Source organism: Dysidea avara, chromosome 11 (assembly GCF_963678975.1).
Source record: "Dysidea avara chromosome 11, odDysAvar1.4, whole genome shotgun sequence".
Lineage (NCBI taxonomy): Eukaryota > Metazoa > Porifera > Demospongiae > Dictyoceratida > Dysideidae > Dysidea > Dysidea avara.
Window position 1 is genome coordinate 8096581 of NC_089282.1, and position 19282 is coordinate 8115862.

General features: G+C 36.7%; 1 long non-coding RNA gene across 1 annotated transcript; it reads right to left on the reverse strand.

Annotated features, from left to right (window-relative positions):
* Positions 1 to 1576: 1576 nt before the first annotated feature.
* Positions 1577 to 18851, reverse strand: LOC136238282 (uncharacterized). Its single transcript, XR_010692935.1, has 2 exons — positions 18589 to 18851; positions 1577 to 2156 (listed from the first exon to the last, which is right to left on the reverse strand). It is a non-coding gene; the product is annotated as an uncharacterized lncRNA (long non-coding RNA).
* Between the last annotated feature and the right edge of the window lie 431 nt (positions 18852 to 19282).

A 19282-nucleotide genomic window follows, 5' to 3' on the forward strand; every position in this document is an offset into this window, starting at 1 on the left:
ACAACTTATGCTCTGCTATGAATGGGTCTTCAAGCTATAAAGGCTGCCCTCCAGTTTTGATAGTTTCTCTTGTCACCAGAAAACACTGGAATCGTCATCCTTTTAAATGTTTCCACATGTTATGTCTTGACCAATTAATGTTGATCCCATCACATCCTGTAACTGTCCAATATTCACTGTTACTACAACATTGTTTCTTGGCTTGATGCTCCAAAATCTGTTGGATATCCACCTATAACATCACTGCAGCTGGCTGATGTATACATCAGCCAGCTGCAGTATGCTATTGTGCAGTGGCCTATAATTAAACAAAAGACAAACTCTTATTGCTCACCAAATCATGCTGTGTTGCACTCTAGGAGATTGTGAAACTTGAATTTGATGTGTTTCAGTTACACTGGCTGTGTCTCTCCCGGTGTTCTCACAAACGTACTATAAGCATTCAGTGTATACTTCTTGCACCCAATTCTGTTCATCTGTATAATTATGTGACCGCATCTGGGAAAAGAGGTCTTATAGCCTTTCCAATTGCACGTATTTGGCAACCCATATCTTGACTTATGAGTATGGTACTACCCTGAAATTTGGCCACAATATACCCCTATTGTTTGCTGCAATATGAAGGTGATAGGTTAAAAGCTTAAGGAGATATGATTAGTCAAAGTTGGGAATCTGGAAAGGCTATAAGATCACTTTTCACAGATCCGGTCACATATGCAATTTCTATCTTCTCTATTTCCTTCCAAGCCTTTCAAAGCTCTTGTAGTCCTCTGTTCTAAACCTATCTGACAGTTTCTCTATAGCCTCCATGGCTACCTCCTGAGCTGTATCTAAATTTGCACAACAGGGGTGGATCCAGGTGGTTTCCAGAAACTGGTTGAGTATATTCAGGAGATTAAAATTGTTTTGCATAGGTATCAAAAGTTCAGATTAAAAGAACAGTCAACTGCCCTAATAGAACAGTCCCCAGGCCCACAGAATGGCACCCATGTCTGCTGTTGTATGTTTCAAACTTCGCCTCTTAACTGCTCCTGATACTGTGCAACAGAAGCAAACAAAAGCAGCCTATACTAATCAATTCCTAATATATGTTTTAAATGTCAATTTTTGTATTACCAGGTTCAATCTTAGGGAAGTATGCCCGTATTTGCAACAGAAACTTTGGAAACCTGTCACCACAATTCCTGGAGCCACCCTTGAGCCTTCATCCAGTTTGTTGTCACCTTTTTGGAATGTTTATTATTTCACAGGTTACAGTTTAATTTTTCTCTTCTCCAGGTGCATAATCATGTCACTCTTGACTTGAGTATTCTGATCTTTCCACACTGACTTAACATTGATGTTGTGTGATACAGCATAGATGCTGGAAAACTAGTAGACTGCTGGCTATTGGTGGTTTACCACAGACTGTACTTGGAACAGTAACTTAAAATGTTAGGGGATTGTATACATGCATGGTCAATTTAAATCATTTGGTTTATGAATGCATTCATGCACACATATACACACTTGTCATGGAAATCATGGGTTATACCATGAACATGCTAGTTCATTTACACAATACATTATGTACCCATTTTCTTCTTACACATTATTTGATAAATGTAAATAAACATACAGCTTTACATCATGACAATATCATGTTGTTGTAAGTTGTTACATATCATCCTAAAGCAACTACGTATACAAAAAAAATGCTAATTACAAATGTTAATATGCACAGCAAAGAGGTCTGTTGTGTTTGTAGTGCTCAAACACAAAGGGTCAGTATAAACTGCTTAGATGTAGGATCTCCATCTTTATCAACCCATCTATTGACATCGAATTCAGCACTCCTCAAAGCCCAGTAATATTGGATTCACAACCAAGAAAGTGACTATGGAATCAATATGCCATCCATCATTGCTATATATTTTCCAGCAGAGCCATGTTTTCTATGTGCTTTACTGTTATGCAGTCAGTGAAGCCAAAATCAGTTTCAAGAGATAGCTTCCATAAGTCTCCTTTGTTCTGCATCAGACCTCCAGAAGGAGGTGGTAGAATTATCATTTTCAGCTGTCCATTTGCTTGCAGTGCAATTCTATGATCCCCAATGGTTCCAGCAAATGGATCATTAGATGTTTGGGCCAAAACATACAGGTGCTTGATGCAGTAATCTGTAACGTTGAAGATGTGCAACAGTACAGTATATGTACGCATATTATATGTACAGTATGTATAACTATATATGTAATGGATAATGGTAAGCAAATGTAGTACAACAATATTCATGGCAGTTTGTGACGGTTTCTTCCACTTTTTAGCTCAGGTATGGAGGCTACAGATACTGGTTTCTCATCATCAGCTGGAGCATCATAACTTGATACAGCAACTGTCAGGGCAATGAGCATCAGAGCTCCTTTCAACATGATTAGAGATAATCTAAACCAACCCAAATTCAGTAGCACTGTAGGAATGATCAAGTGCTGCTAACAATTCAGTATCACTGTGGTATAGGATCAACTCAACTGCATTCTACTTATAGGTAGTGAAGTTCTCAGTGGTTATGCAATATTGACCAAACAAAATACCCTTACACCTGTCAATAAGTTAATTGCAATGTCATCATTGTTTACATGTGGAAGCATCAATTTTTGTGAATCTCTAAAAATGTCACTTGGAAGAAAAATTGAAATGTAGACCACATTTAGCTAGTTGATTTGTGATATACCATAGCTATATAGGTTTGTGATAATGCCGACTCACACTCACTTCAGTTTTAATAGGTGCTTTCTTCATAAATCAGTTCTGCATGATGGTAGGGTGTGCCCTAGCAATTTAATGGTTTGATTCATAGTCTTGATTCTTATCTGAGAAGGTTAGCATGCTGCTATCAACTTATTGTGATATCCACATAATTCTGTGACCAGATTTACATAAAGGGTCTTCCACACACATCCAGTTCTATGAACTTGGAAGACCGTAATTATTTTAGTGTTCAAGTAAGATATGCAAACCTAAAATTTTCTCATTTTTTAAAATATAAATATGATTCAAAGTGTTAGTTGGTTTTAGAGTTATCAGCCTCAGTATAATATGTAGTTACCAACTCAGCCATTTAGCAAACTGCAGTGTTTTGGTATTTTACAAGTTTATAAGGCAGCTATAGCACTTTTGTCTATGAATGTAAAATCTGTATCAGTTACCTTCTGATATGACACCATGCTGTGGGTTATGGTGCTGGCATTTGTAGCTACCTATAGATCAGTCTTTATAACCCGGCAGGTCTAGAAATAAGTTGACTATCACAACCACAAATTCAGAAACCCCATAAATGCAAATATAGTTGCACTTTGCTAAGGATTTCCAGTAGACTAGCTAATCGCTACTATTATCCTTCACTGCATTCTGCTTTTCAGTACACTTTATTGGTGTTAAGGAACAAAGTGTCACTAGGCTAAGGAGCATGCATACTAATAATTGTGACATTCAACACCACTACTACTTAGCTATACATGTTTCTGCCTTTGTTTAGTTATACATGTTTCTTCCACCTATTATCCCACAAAGGCTTCCCTTATTGTATGGCTTTGTTTGATCATGGGAGTATTTAGAAATAGTATCCTTCATGCAGACTGCAAAATCATCACAGTCAAACTTGTGTTGTTTGTAGTCATAGTCACCAATGTTGATGAATCTCAGATGGTAGTCTCTAGCATTCCATAAAGAGTGTCTGTCTTTAATCTGTTGATGCTGAGGCTGGGGTAAGCATTTTCCACAATTCTTCCAACTTCATGATGTGTGAAATAATCTAATCCAACCTTCCAGTGGGATCCAACAACATTATTTTTATCAGAAAGATAGAGAGTTGAGGCTGTTGAAGAGGAGCCGATGCATTATGGTATGTAGCTAGCTATGTCTAAATGTTTGGTAGCTACAAATGAAAAGATTATCATACATGCATGATAGCTATGTTCATGCATATTGCAATCAGTCTTGATTTAATGAAAAAGTAAAAGTGTTTTGATAAACTGAAATGCACTGAAAAACTGCTAAAACACTCTCAGATTCACCTTTAGAGGGCCTAATTTCAAATATTTCCTGGGAGGAGGGGGGGCATGCCTCCAGACCCCCCTAGACTGTTCACACACTATTGTAGTCATTATTCCCAATAGCTAATATCAGGAGCTTATATGGCACTTATGAGCTCCTGCTTATATTGACCATGGATACTACATGAATCTTACCACTAGGGCCTTGTGAGAAGGCTTGGTATCTTCTAATGTCTGGCTATTTACCCATGTCCCTGTCTAGTTTAGCCCCCCCTTTCAAAAAATCCTAGATCCGCCCCTGGGGCTCCTTTCAGGCTGGGGCCCAGGGCAAAATTCCCCAGTTGCCCCCCCACCCTCCCCCTACAGGCGGCCCTGGTAGTTACAAGAAGAAGTGATATCTATGCCAAAACAACCATAGCTGTAAAAAGGTGTGGTCCCAAAAAAGATCCAAAATTCACCTGAAATTTCATTCGTTATTAAAACTCTTATCATTAACCAATCATCACAGCCATTTCTTGGCTATAACCTTTGATTTCATAACTTTTTTCACCCTGACTTCTTTGGAGGCCACTTCTTTTTTAACAGCTTGGATATATCCCCCACCAAAACAGCTTGATTGTAAATAAAGGCTGCATGCAAGAAAGTAAAAGTAACTGGAGTTGCACCTTTCTTACAGCTTGGCTGTTTTGTTTTGGTATATAGATATACATCCCACCAAAACAGCTCAGTTGGCTGTAAAAAAGGCGCATCCAAGAAAGTAAAGGTAACTATCAAAGCATGTGGAGTGGCCAAGAATGATGGTCATGATCAGCTAAATAAATAAAGTTTTAACATTGAACTATATATCATTAACATTCTACATTCAGTCTTGCTGCATTTCTTTTAACTCTAATTGCATGTGGCTAGTAAATTGGCTGCCTTTTCAATAGTTAATGTAGAGAAAAAAGACAGCCAATTAACCAGCCAATTACAGTTAAAAAGGAATGCAGCACAGCAAGACTAGAATGTAGAACATAAAAGGTCCAATGTTAAAACTTTACATTCATTCTTGGCTACTCCAGATATCAGCACCTTTAGTCAACATCTTACTTTTTCTTGAATGTGTCCTAATATAATTTTAAAGCTGTTTGGGGAGGGAAGGGGTTACTTATTTTTATGATCACAATTAGTGAGACTATAATAAACTAAAGTTTAATTTGTATACACATTTTAATCATGTAGAATTTTTATTACTATTTTATAGCTCAGAGGCATATTTAGGGGGTTCCTAAGGTTCTAGAAACTCCCTCGGTAATTTTAGCTTGTATAGACTTACAGCAGGAACACCAGACTATCTTAGTTTAAGACCCTCATTAAATTCTTGGAGTGTGTATCATTTTCAATTTTGTATATACAAAAGCTTATCAATGTATTGTGGCAAGTTTGTCATTTGTATTTGGATCCACCAGATCATGTATTAACATACTGTAAACTTGACTGGCACTATAGTGTGGTCAGTTGAACTACCATGTAGATGGGACCATAAACTGTGACAGACTTTGTATTATACCAGAACTGTGAAAAATGATGTACTTGTAATTACAAGGAATAGCAAATCCTGAAATAAAACTGAATGAGAGTAGTGCCACAGCCTTATAAAAACTAAAGTGTGTATGTGTCACAGCCCTACAGAGTATGAGTTTGGGATCCTATCCACTGTCTCCCCATTCACACCTCTACCTGTAATGGAAACATGAAGACTGATCTTGAACCAATTATTAAATACTTGTCACAAAAAGTTTCTCAAGTCACTATTGCAATTTTACCGAATCAACTGCTTGGTACAGCTAACAAACAGTCCACCACCTTGTGTACATTGATGCAAAAGACCCGTCCTCCTAACCAACCCACATGTGGTACAGTAAACAATAATTATCATCAAGAAAATCAATGCAGCCCATGCCAATTCACTTTTTCCCAGCAGCATAAGGCTGTGGAATTACCTACCAGATAATGCTATAATCTCGTCTGACTTTATTTTTTAGGCCAACATTTGCTAATTCCTTGTTTCTTATCCACCACCCATGTCTATTTTTGACCACTACATCAGTGTTTATAGTATGGATTTTATGTTTCTAGTAATTCTCAATAATATTTTCATTGGCAGAGGGTTGTAGAAGAATAAACTTCTAAAATTATTCAGACAGTTTCAGAAAGTAAGAAATCAGCACATTTCATGAATGAAGATTGATATACTCTAATAGAACAGTCAGCCAATATTCTAATAGAGTAGTCTCTTGCTGCATATTCTCATAGAACAATCTTGATTACTGATGAGAATTCAGAACTAGCAGTCTACGTAACATTGATGATTAAATTATAGGAATGATAATGCGTAAGTGACTGCTTTGCATCATAACAGCTATGTACAGTACTGTGAGTCTGTGACTATATAATGTAATATAATCTACCAATTGCAAGGATTCTGAACACCTGTTACGAAGCCGAATATGCATGGCTGTTCTAAGACAGAAGTTTACTATGCATATGAACAGTGTAGCTAACAATTTAACAAATTCTTACTGTGAACAATATCTCTTGAAATTATTTTTATACATGTACAATGGCAAATGCAGGATAGGGTATTTGGGGCAAACACCCCCCCTCCTTCTCTGCCCTTTCCTTTTAGGAAGAATTATAGCTATCACTTTGATATACCAGTTAGGCCAACATCAGTTTATTGATCAAGAAATAAATACTTTTTTAGGCAGACATATCACCTACGCATTTACCTGAAATGAGACCCAAACTATCACCCAGCACCACGTACTAGAAATAATTATCATGTGGCAGTTGTTTAAGTTATTCATAGCTTTTGTAGCACCTTTTAAGATTTCACAACCTTCTGCAATGACCTAAAAAACTGGGAGGTATTTATTTGCTGCTATGTGATTATGATTACTGAAAACACAGTTACAAACTGATATGTTTAGGTAAGGAAAACATTACAAATCACATAGATAAGAGTTAGTTATAATTTATCTAAAAATACTTGTAGAGATTGGGATTCCAGTGGCGGATCTAGAAATTTTCAGAGGGGGTTTCAGATTCCACTCTAGCTGTAAGTCGAAGACCAAAAAAAAAAAAAAGGTCGCAACCTGCTGTACAACGCTATAATAGTGATTTCAAAGGCTAAACTATGAAGATTTTCGCCAGTAGAGAATCCTTCTATAGCACACGTGGCGATTTTATCACTGACACGACGACTCGTCAATAAATTTGGGGCGCGCGCTATTTTCAGAGGGGGTTTCAGCTGAAACCATTGCAACCCCCCTGTATCCGCCACTGGATTCTATTGTGTCAGTTGGTAAATTGTTCCAATCGCGGATAGATTTGGCAAAATTTATAATGATCTGCTCTAGCAAACGTGATACTATCAACTACAACAGATTTACAGCTTGCTAGCTAACTAGCAATATATAAGCACGCAGCACATAATGAAGAATAATAATATTGATGATTGAAATGCACTACCGGAACATGCTGTGGAGTCATTATCAGTTAACTTGATTTGTGCCCCTCCCCTTGCCAGCAGCTCCTGGATCAGCCCCTGATGTACACCAATAAATTGTTATAAGCAGTGTTGGGCAAGTTACTTTTTAAAAGTAACTAGTAACATATTACATATTACTTGCAACTGAACTATTTAGTTACAGTTAAATATTACCCATAAAACAAAGTAACTATAGTAATAATATTACATATTATATTACTTTGTGTCCACAGCCTTAAGCTGTCACGTGTAAAACTACCACCTTATCACGTGACATAATTGTGTTGTTGGACAACGTGCAAATCTTGGTTGTAAGTAAGAAGCTAGTGAATAAGCTTCATTCAGTAGGCTTCATTACTTCATTGTGGCTAATCGTTACTGAGGGATTATTAACGAGATTAGTAACTTCATTACTTGTAGTAATAATATTATGTAATATTAGACTTGTTATAATAACTATATTACTAGGGATTTCCAACTAAATTAAAAAGTTTACATTCCTTAAATTCTTTGGTATGGCAAATATTGTGCATTTTTTTAGAATCATTTTAGTGCAAACCTCACCTCAATTGGTGGTTCCAATCAAGAGATACAAGCAAAAGAAGTTGGTAGAGCGGTGATTTTTGTGTACGACATTTTTAGGGCTTTTCTGTACATTAGCATGGCGCCAGGCACAATATCCAAAGTGCCATAACTTTTAACAGGAATCTCTTAATGACATGCAATTTTCACCACATAACCACTCAATGTAGTAAAATGCATGAGATAAGTAAAACTTTTCTAAAGTGACCGATTCTCTGTTGAATGACCAGTTGTAATATTTAATGGTTGAGACAGTAATTTGCTAAGAATAACGCATCCTGTCACACAATATCACTAGTTAATTACCACTAAATGTAAGTGGGATACCTGTGTATAATTAATACTGCACAGAATATGACCTTTGGAATCACAGGTCATAGTTAACAATTACTTTGTAAAAACATGACAATCAGATTGCAACATACATGATCAGTAATGTTCAGTGCTATGGTAAGGTAGAATTTTTTAGATACTACTTCACTTTATATGCGACACTAAATGTATGGAGAATACTAATTATTATATAATATGATGACATCACTACTTAATAAAGAACAACAATAAGCTGCTTCTGACAAGAATTACAACCATTGCAGCTGCAAAATAATTAACAATAACAGCAGTAGTACATCAGAATATCACAACAGGTAGTTGAGAAGCTTTACAAGGTATGTATCATTTCACAGTGCCTGACATTGATTTTTTTTAAAGTTATGCATGATGTTGCATGCTATAAAGCTATTCCTCACAACACAACAAACTGCTTACTGTTAAACTATATACTTGGACTGATGCGGATGGGTGTCTTGAACACCAGGGTGGTTGTTACGCAGGATTCTTAACAGTCCTAGATGGTGGTATACCTTTTTACAAGACATATTTTCGTCGTGGGCGACTGGAAACGTCTCTTCACCAAACAACGGATGGTAAATTCAAAATCAGCATGTCCACTTTGCCCAGGATGACTTCTTTCAGCCTCACAGGTCACAGAAACTCGCAGAAAACTCGATAACTTTTGACAACAAGTGGTGCCGTAAAATCCCGTACTTTCCCATACATTACGTCGTACAGATTTTTTGTATGGGCTTCCTATGGGGAATTTTAATTTTAGAACTTTGATTTCGCGTATTTCAATAAATACTGAATGAAATTTAATTTGGCAAAGTGCATTACGAAGTACGAAGCATTGGCTATCACGTACTAGAACAGCTGCTCATAAAACATTTATTGAATACTTGTATTTTGATTAGCAAAAGTATGTATGAAAAATCAGGAGGTTGGAAATCGCTAATATTACTTAGGTAACGCGTTACATTTGTAAGTAAAGTAACTTGAGTTATATTACCTGTTTTTATAGCGTATTTCGTTATATTACTTAGTTATCACAAAAGTAATAATATTATGTAACGCGTTACATAAGGTAACGCGTTACTCCCAACACTGGCAGGGGCGTACCTACCATGTAGGCAGGTGAGGCAGCTGCCTCACCAAATATTAGTAATTGAAGTGAGAAGCTAGTAGTGGACTTTTTGATACTTGAAACTTAATGTTACAACAATTTATATGTTACTAGGGAACTTAAAATGGAAATTAATACGAATCCATCCATAGCAGATTACCCTCGGTACTGCTTCGTTACAAACAACAGTTGGCACCTATTAGAAATTTTTGAATGGTTAGGCGATTCTTTTTTTGTTGCTAAAAATGGATGATCAGAGTGAGGAGTCACAAGTGACCATAAGCGTAGTAACCGGGGGGCAAGGGGGGCTGGGGCCCCCTTGTGATTTTATGATTGTAAATTCAAAAAGATCAAGATACTCTAATAGAGCAGTCAGTTACTCTAATAAAGCAGTCACAGAATTCAGAGAAGCAGTGTAGCAAACTATGAAGTTGTGAATAAGGATTTTATGTGCTTTATCAGTGATACAAATTATTATTTAGTGGAGGGCAGCCATTCTTAGTAGGTGTTGACCTTTTTTTTTTGCTCTTCAACACTAAACTAGAGCCCCCTATCTAAAAATGTCTTGCTATGCCTATGGTCACAACAACCGAAAAAGAAGTGCCAAATTACCATTTTACATTTATGGGGTGAGTTTAGTTAATGCTAGGTATTAATCTTATTATAATCAATTCCAAAGCATTCTATTATAAGCATATACTGTAGGCTAGTAACTAACTAATCTAGAGACTTGAATAGCTTTGCCTTATAGATTAAGTAATGCCCTTTATGCTTGTATGATCTGCTGCTCATTCTTCTCAGCCTGAGTCTACACCTGAGCTTGAACCAAGTGCTTCTTTGACAGTTCAAAACTCCAAGGAACATGCACTTACAGAAGGTATATAAGCTATTGTACATTCAGCTATTGTACATAATAATTGTATTAATTTTCATTGTATTAATTTTCCAGTGCACATTCTTTGCAATAATTATTACCATAGTATGACTAAAATTGCCCCCAGATTCAAACTCGAAACATCTAATTTTCAAACATTTCCTGGGGGGCATGCCCCCAGACCCCCCTAGAAGGCAAAATGCTTCGCATTTCGCAGAGTGTGCTTCGCATTTCACAGAGTGTGCTTCGCACACTGTGTGGTCACTTCTACTGCCCTTAACAAAATCCTAGATCTGCCCCTGAAGTCTGCCTCACCTATTTTAATTTTCTGGTTACGTCCCTGACTGGTTATAAGCGATTGGCTTCTTTACTGTCAGACAAGATGCACTAGAGTTACAACCAAACAATCCATTGGTTTCGCTGCACTTTTAAGTTTTTCACTCTTAAGATCCTTGATCATGTGCATAAGGGGTGCACGCTCTTCGTCTGGCAATTGCAGGCCACAGCTAGCTGCTGGCGATATTTTACTGGCAGTTAGTGAGGCCAGGTTTTAAGTAACTCATTGTGTTATTGTTATTGTACTTATGAATGTTATAAATGTTTAACTTGAAAAATAAATAAATTGTCATTAAAAATATAGCTATGACAATGTAATTATTGTCATTGTGCAATTAGGCCATTCCAAGAAAATTCATTGTTTCCCACTTCCCGCCCGAATACAGATTCTCTTCCCGCATGATCAAAAATTATTGCTGTCAAACTGAACATTTTATTCATTATTTATCCTGTGGTTGTATAGCAGCATATATAGATAATATCAAGACTCACGGTAGTGAGTCGCGAGGCCAAGAAGCACAAAGCGTGCGCCCACAAAAATAATAAATATCAAGACTCACGGTAGTGAGTCGCGAGGCCAAGAAGTACAAAACGTGCGCCCACAAAAATAATAAACACGCGACCACTACTGTGAGTCATTTACATGAGGGATCAATTACGCAATCTTTTAAAATCCGTATGGCGAAATCTCAGCCTTACTAAAAGATTCCGCCTCGAAATCAGGGGCATGTAACCTTTGTATAATGAGTAACTACCACACGAAAAGTCAGGCGAATTGTTGGAGTAGTTTGTTCCATCGCCCACCCATTTACAATGCATTAATTAAATTATTTATTCAAATGTGCATCGATCTTTTTTTCATTTCCTTCGTCATCGCATCCCATTGGAGCGATTTTCTTTCAACCATGAAGTCGTATTGTAAAAAGGCTGCGGCTATCAGGGGCTTTTTACACAATGTATCAGTACATTTAATTTCGCTAAAAGTTGTTTATTAGTTTATGAGATCGCTTTTGTGCTCTTTGAAGATTCAAACTTGCCGCCATGACGTAGAGGTGTGACGCCCGCCTCAATTCCCAAACCCAACCAAACAGTGTGGAAGTGGGCAAGGTCATTAGCCATAGCGAGCTGGCTGATTTGATAGACACTGCATTGTGCTGTCAACTCTTGGTTTAATTGTGAGTCCAGTCACTGATTTGGTTTAAATTCGCCACGTTATGCCTCCATTGACTCGTTATAGCGTGACTCCGGCCCATGCAGGGCCGTGCCAGCTGTTTCATACCCGCTGTAGTGATACAGTTGAAGTAACTTACTGCTACATTACCCGTGCACGTCTTTAATCCCGCCCCAGCCCTTCAGTGCCTCTGAAACTTCAGTGTTCACTTAAAAAGCCAGCATCACTGAGCGCATCACCTTTCAGCACTTAACCCACAATTACAGAAACTCTTTAATGATAGCATGATATATTGTAATAGTAAACATTTGCATTATGATGATCCCATAAAATTAAAAAAATGACTACAATAGCACAAGAAGCCAGATACACTAGTGTTTGGCTATGAAGTACCACCAAGAGTTCATAATATAGCAGTAGGGTCTTGGTACCACTTATTAATTTTTCTTCACCATTTGCGTGATTTGTCCATTGACCATAAACTCACCCGCCAACAGTCACAACATCAGTATCCACCCTGCATATACAGAAAGGGATACAGTATGGTAAGGCACAGCTAACTATAAAACTTAATTCCACTATTATGATTATTGTTAAAGTGAGCATCCCACATAGCCATTCCCAAGATGTATTCAGCATACTGCAGCAGTTGATGACCAATTTTGGAATATATTACTTGACTTGCTTTGTGGTTCTCACCTACATTGTTGACATAAGAATTTTAGTTGCTAGGAGACATATAAACTAGGAGGGACTAATGGTTATAGCATAATGGTAAACAAGTTACACAACAGCAAAGGAAATTTTAATAAACTAGCAGTGATTGAATAGTTGATAGATAAAAGTAGAAGACAATTTGTAGTTTTTCAGCCCTGATTGTTTGAGAATAAGCACATTAGCTGCTATAAGCATGAAAAAAGCAAGACAGACTAAATTTTAACATAAGGTTTATGATGCAAACTCATTGTGCACCTACCAATGTGTTACCCCACCACCCCCCTTGGATGTAAGTGGGGCTTTACAAGGCAAAACTGCTGCTTCACTATGGGACATTTGACAATCATTCATTAAGCACCCAAGTAGTTTTTCTATGCTATGTCAAATCCCCCATGTTGCAACTGGAGCCAATGGTGGAGATTTGACACAATAGGTATGTCCTACCATGGGGCATTTAACATTCGGTCGTGCCTACTATGGCCCTATATATTCCCGAAGGGGGGGTTAGTAGGGCAATACATTGATATGTGCATTATATATAATATGGTGCATCTACTGGGGTAAGTAGATTAAGCCTGTACCTTGCGGGCCTAAGCATGTTCCTCTCCTGTTTTGAAAAATAACCTTTTTATCGCCTGCTCCTAACTGGAGTTTACCTGACACCTTCAACATCACAAAAAGCTATCTAAAATGGTTAATTTAGCTTTGACCATTGGTAAACTACAACACTCAACAATTATATCAGAGTATACATAACTCTATATATCTGCCCAGTTACTATATAGTAGGGTCCATGGTTGACTCAGATCTGCACATATTATCATCACATCAATCGATTGATGCATAGTAATTATAGTATACTGTATGTATGCATTGAGCTGAGCCCTCAAAAATATTATCTTATTAGTTTTGTAGTGTTGACTTACTTGCTAATCATTCAAATGCCTGACACATTATTTATAGCCAAAGATTTCATCATACATTAGAGGAAGTCATAAAAGTATATAACCTTATAGCCTTTCCTGAACTGTTGATGGAAGTATTTGTCTGCTCTTAACAACTTTGCTGTCATCACCAACCATCTGGTTGGTTGAAATGTTGAGAAAAAATCTTTCATTTTTATCTGTTTTCTCACTAGGGTTCAGCTCAACTTGTTCACGGTCTGATCCACACAGCTGCTAGAACAAGCCAGCTTGAGAGCCAGCTGCAAGGATCTGGCCTACAAAAGCATATATATATATAATATAATATATAATCCCAGGAAGCTACTATGGCATGGGGGATTTCTGTCTAAAATTACGACTGTAGTTTTATATATCCGTTTTACAATGGGACTTATACAAGAACTTACTCGGCAATTCGCTGGGAGAATAGTGTGATGCATTCAGCGCCTTCATGTCCATTCCGAGGCCGGCATACATTCAGCAACAACTCGCAGCCAATTTGCCTCCACTTGTTACACACACAGACTAGTTATATCACCAATCCGCCGCTTCAGGAAGAACCATTAAGATGTTAGCCTCGACTTTGTCACTATCCCCGGTTCTTATTTTCACGTGAAACATCACGCAAAATATCACGTGAGTCCTTGAGGGAAATATGAACGGTTTGAACGAGTTTTCTCTTAGCAAGTCACTTTTAGTAGCATTTCTAAACACTGAAATTGAAGCTTTTGCTACAGATTTAGCTAGCTAATCTGATACTGAAGCTGTTATTATGCATGCATGTATGCAGTGTCTCCTATATGTAATATAATAGCCAATCTTCAGTAACTGTATGTTCTCCATTCAACAAAAAGTAGTGATATCCTGTGCCAAAAACAGCCCAGCTGTAAAAAAAGGCGAGGCCAAGAATGCACAAGTGCATGTTCAAGGAGTAACTACAACCAAAAGACATGATATCAAAATCTGGCCAAGAAAGCATTTACAGTATAGGCACTTTTATGCATTCATTTTCTATAATATGCTTCACATTATCACATCCAGCTAGCTGTACATGTGTGCTTGCAATATAAACAATACTACTGAGACGATAAAAGATGATTACACTGTATTGTTACCAAAATTAATTTAACTAAAAATTTATAATTGGTTTCTACTTGGCCATCTTTTTATTTAATATACAGTGCAAAAAGATGGCCAAGTAGAAACCAATTGTAAATTTTTAGTTAAATTAATTTTGGTAACAATACAGTGTAATCATCTTTTATCGTCTCAGTAGTATTGTTTATATTGCAAGCACACATGTACAACTAGCTGGATGTGATAATGTGAAGCATATAGAAAATGAATGCATAAAAGTGCCTATACTGTAAATGCTTTCTTGGCCAGATTTTGATATCTTTTGGTTGTAGTTACTCCATGAACATGTACTTGTGCATTCTTGGCCTCGTCTTTTTTTACAGCTGGGCTGTTTTTGGCATGGGTATACCTTACAGTAAGGTATATATTATCTATGATAGCAGTAACTAGTTTAGCATCCAGAAAGCCCATTTAGCTTTTCACTGTTCAGGTTCATTTCTACTGTATTCTTACCCATTATAAGTTCAGTAGTTATGAATTTCAAATATTAGTGGAAATATCTATAATGGATAATGAACCGCCCACCTGCATGTACTTTTGAGGTCAATGAAATGGGAAACAAGGAATTTTCTTGGAGTGGCCTTATTAGTTGGTAGCCGACAGTCACATATGACACTCACCAAATTGACTTTTATTAAATTTTCGTGTAAAAATATTTTCGTAAGATTTACGAGAAGTTCAATGTTATATAAAAATTTTCGTGTAAGAAATTTTCGTACAAGTTTTTGCATATGAAAATTATTTTACAACGAAAAAAAAAGCAAATTACAGTATTTAGAACAATACCTGTTTATTTGAAGAACGAGAACAAGAGATTAAAGGTCAATGCCCTTATAGATGATTGATGCCAGCTAAGACTTACCTTAACACTGATGTTGTTGTTGAGCTAGGTTTGCAGGTCAGGTGTAGGAGATCAATGTAAGCATTCTGAATGGTCAGATAGTAACTTTTAATACCTTGCCTGTTGAATGATAATAATAGAAAATTTAGCTGGTAAAGCATAGTTTAAGGTAACCACTTTTACTACAAGACTGGTAGAGTAACATGAAAGCCATTGACTGGACCTCATATGCTAATAGATTGCCACATTTAAGGGGAATATAGTTTAACACGTTAGGGCCTTAACCATTAATTTTGTTCATATACTGATAGGGTTGGAGTGAGCTGACTTCCCATATGTAGCTTGTCAATATAACGCTTGTATTACAACGGTTTTAAGGTGGCTTGGGCTGTCTGGCATGTTTCATTAAAAAAGATATTCGAGGTAGACCTGGTCAACCAGTGGTAAGGCTCACACCACTGGGATGGGCTTGTATTGGCCCTAGAAGAGGGACAAGATATAGTACACAAACAAACTTTGCTAGAACTTATTTCAGTACTGGCGAGACAGAGATGAGTGAGGTATGTACAACTATGTTACTCAGGTTCTGGGAGATTGACTGTAGTGGTGTTGAGAATTTCCGGTGAAGAAATATGAGAACAAAATGTTCTAATAGAGCTCAAGAGTCAGATACAGAATTGCAATCCCATCAATTAGTTAACAGATTAAGTAATTTGGAGAAACATTTACAAAGGAATTCTGAGATAGCCAAGGCATATCAAGATACAATAAATATCATGAACCATGGTAGTGGTTCATAATAGAGATCGCCTATGTTTTTGGCCAAAATCCTAATAGAACACACACCTAAACACTACCTTAGAAAACTCCCCCAACCACAAAGAAGCCTTAAAAGTTAATTTGGAAGAAGTTTCGGTCCACTGGAAAATATGAAGTCAAAAGGAATGAATAAAAGCACTTTTTTAAATTTCTGAAATATTCCATTTTGTTCATCTTCTCCACAGGGCTAGAGCAAAATGTGGGTGCTTTTTGGGGATAAAAACTACATAACTTTCCTTCCTATGTCTTTCTTCACGTCCATGACCTATTTTTAAATGCATATTACAATGATAACACAGCAAATTTGTTTCTTGTAGGTTCACTTTGTCATTGATCTTCTGACTGCAAGGGTAACCAATGTGTTAAAAAGTATCTAGTTTATTTATGTTAACAAGTTCATTTAGAAACCTTAAGTCATTACCTATATTTAACCACAGTATATTAAGTTCATACCAGAGCAACAATGTTGTGGGAGTGTATAAACAGTGGAATGGACTACTGGAATGGTGGAATACTGGAATGGTGGAATACTGGAATGGTGAATGAAATTTTTAAAGTTCAATATCATTTTTTACATCCAAATAAGTACAACTCCTCCCCTTATGTAAGCAAATAAATAGGATTCCCCTTGAAGTCAGCTCTTTTAGCATACTTTTCCTCACCATAACACTTGTATGACCTATAACTCAACACTTTATTACTTGTCTGAAACTAACTGTGGTTCAGTTCAGTGTGCAACATGGCACTGCCACAATGAACTTTGGCTTAAATTTTATTTTCTGACATAATTGTGGAAAAGGCTCAATGTAAATGCTTACAAGATAGTCGCATTTCACTTTTCCCAATGATTTCGCTTAGGTTCCTAGGTTAATGGTAAACACCTCGTACAGGCTCTGCCTTCTGTGTTCACCCTCCAGTGCCTAACTGATAAAGTTGATAATAAATAAATGAATACTTCATTATACAGTGAATGCACTTTTACAATGCATTCATGTAATCAGCTAGCTAGCTGACTTTTTATCATTTGGGAACAAGGGTTAAGTCAGGAGTCTTCTTGGTATTCCCAATAAACTGCTATTGTGCATGTTCATAACTGACTTTACACTACATTATATTGGTAAACTTTGTATATGGTGAGGTGAATTATGCTAAATAAGCTGACTTCAAGGGAAATCCGAGTTGTACTTATTTGGATGTAAAAAATGATATTGAACCTTAAAAAATTCCATTCCACCATTCCAGTATTCCACTATTCCAGTATTCCATTCCACTGTTTATACACTCCCCAATGTTGTTGTGTAGCACTGTACTTGACTTATTGTGATCACATAGCTGCAGAAATCAGAAGCCATACTATTGCTGACCACAGCATGCTATACACTCACTGCCTATAGTTGGATGTATAGTACAAAGTATATTCAACACAGTAGGGAAACGTGTTTGCTAACTCTGATAATAATAGCTGACTACTTAATAGCTACTGTACATGATGACTAACTTCATATACATGTTTAGTACTAAGCACCACCAGCACCTCTTATTATCATGTTAGCTATCCATAAATGGATTTATAAAAAGTAAACAAACTAGTGTAAAAATAATTTCAAAAATTAAAACATGAGAATAGAGATCACTGAAAAAAAGTAGAGAAACAAGGGTCAAACAAGCCAGCATGTTAAATACACAGAGATCTCTATTTGGACTCAAGTAAACATTTATACAGAAGCATTGTCAGTGCTTGCTGATAATTCTCAGTACTTATCTGCCCCTATTTATATAAAACTACTGCTTTTCCTTAGTCTCTAGCTATACCATATCCATTGAGTCCAAATAGAGATCTGTGTGTGTATTCATGCTGGCTTGTTTGACCCTTGTTTCTTTACTTTTTTCGGTGATCTCTATTCCCATGTTTTAATTTTTGAAAATTATTTTTACACTAGTACATCTTGGGAAAGGGTACATCAAACAAGTTGAGTGTTCAGAGATTGTTGGAAAAACATGGTACTTGCCTTACTTTGCAGTGGTGAAATAAGATAGGTCAACTATACTAAGACTCATATTGTGTTTGATGCGTATCATGTGTCACTTTAAATAATGTTGTATTCCAGGGGCCAAAGTTACAACGTAAACTTTTTGTTGTCTTACTAGGAGGTATCCTGTAGGTGTGATGTAGAACTCAGTCCTGTGATGATAAATCTTGTCGTAGGTTTCTCTGAAGGGACATGAATGTGAATCAGGAACCTAGAGCATAATTATGGTTTTAATCAAATTGTGTTTGGAGTAACATTCTTGGCTCAATTTGTTTCACAGCACATAATAATATGCATGCTAAATATAAGTTATATGAAAAGTGTTACCCAACAGCCACAGAAACCATTTGAACTTAACTTGTATAGATAACAGCATGGATTCAGTGATGAAGAATGATGATGATGGCATTGATCATTACTCATGAGTTGTGTAAGCAGCTGTCTAAGTTATTGAGAAAAGCAGATACATATTCTAATGTGTTTACCATTCATAAAGAACAGATGAGCTTTCGGACCGATAGTATATGAACATCCTGTAGTGGATCAGAGGACGTAGTATATAGTTTGTTGCTAACAGAGTTGTCGAAATCCAGACATCTGCTTGTCCAGCTAAATGGAAACATGCATCAACAAAACTGAACTCAGATGGAGGAGTAAAATTGTTAGAGTTAGTAGAGCTAGTGGATGGTTCTCATTTTTTACATGATGATGAAAATTTTTGACCTTATATGAGCATAAGTGCAAACAAGTGATGAAAATTGATCATATAAGCATATGCATGTTGTCAAGAAAATATACCTATGCTTATT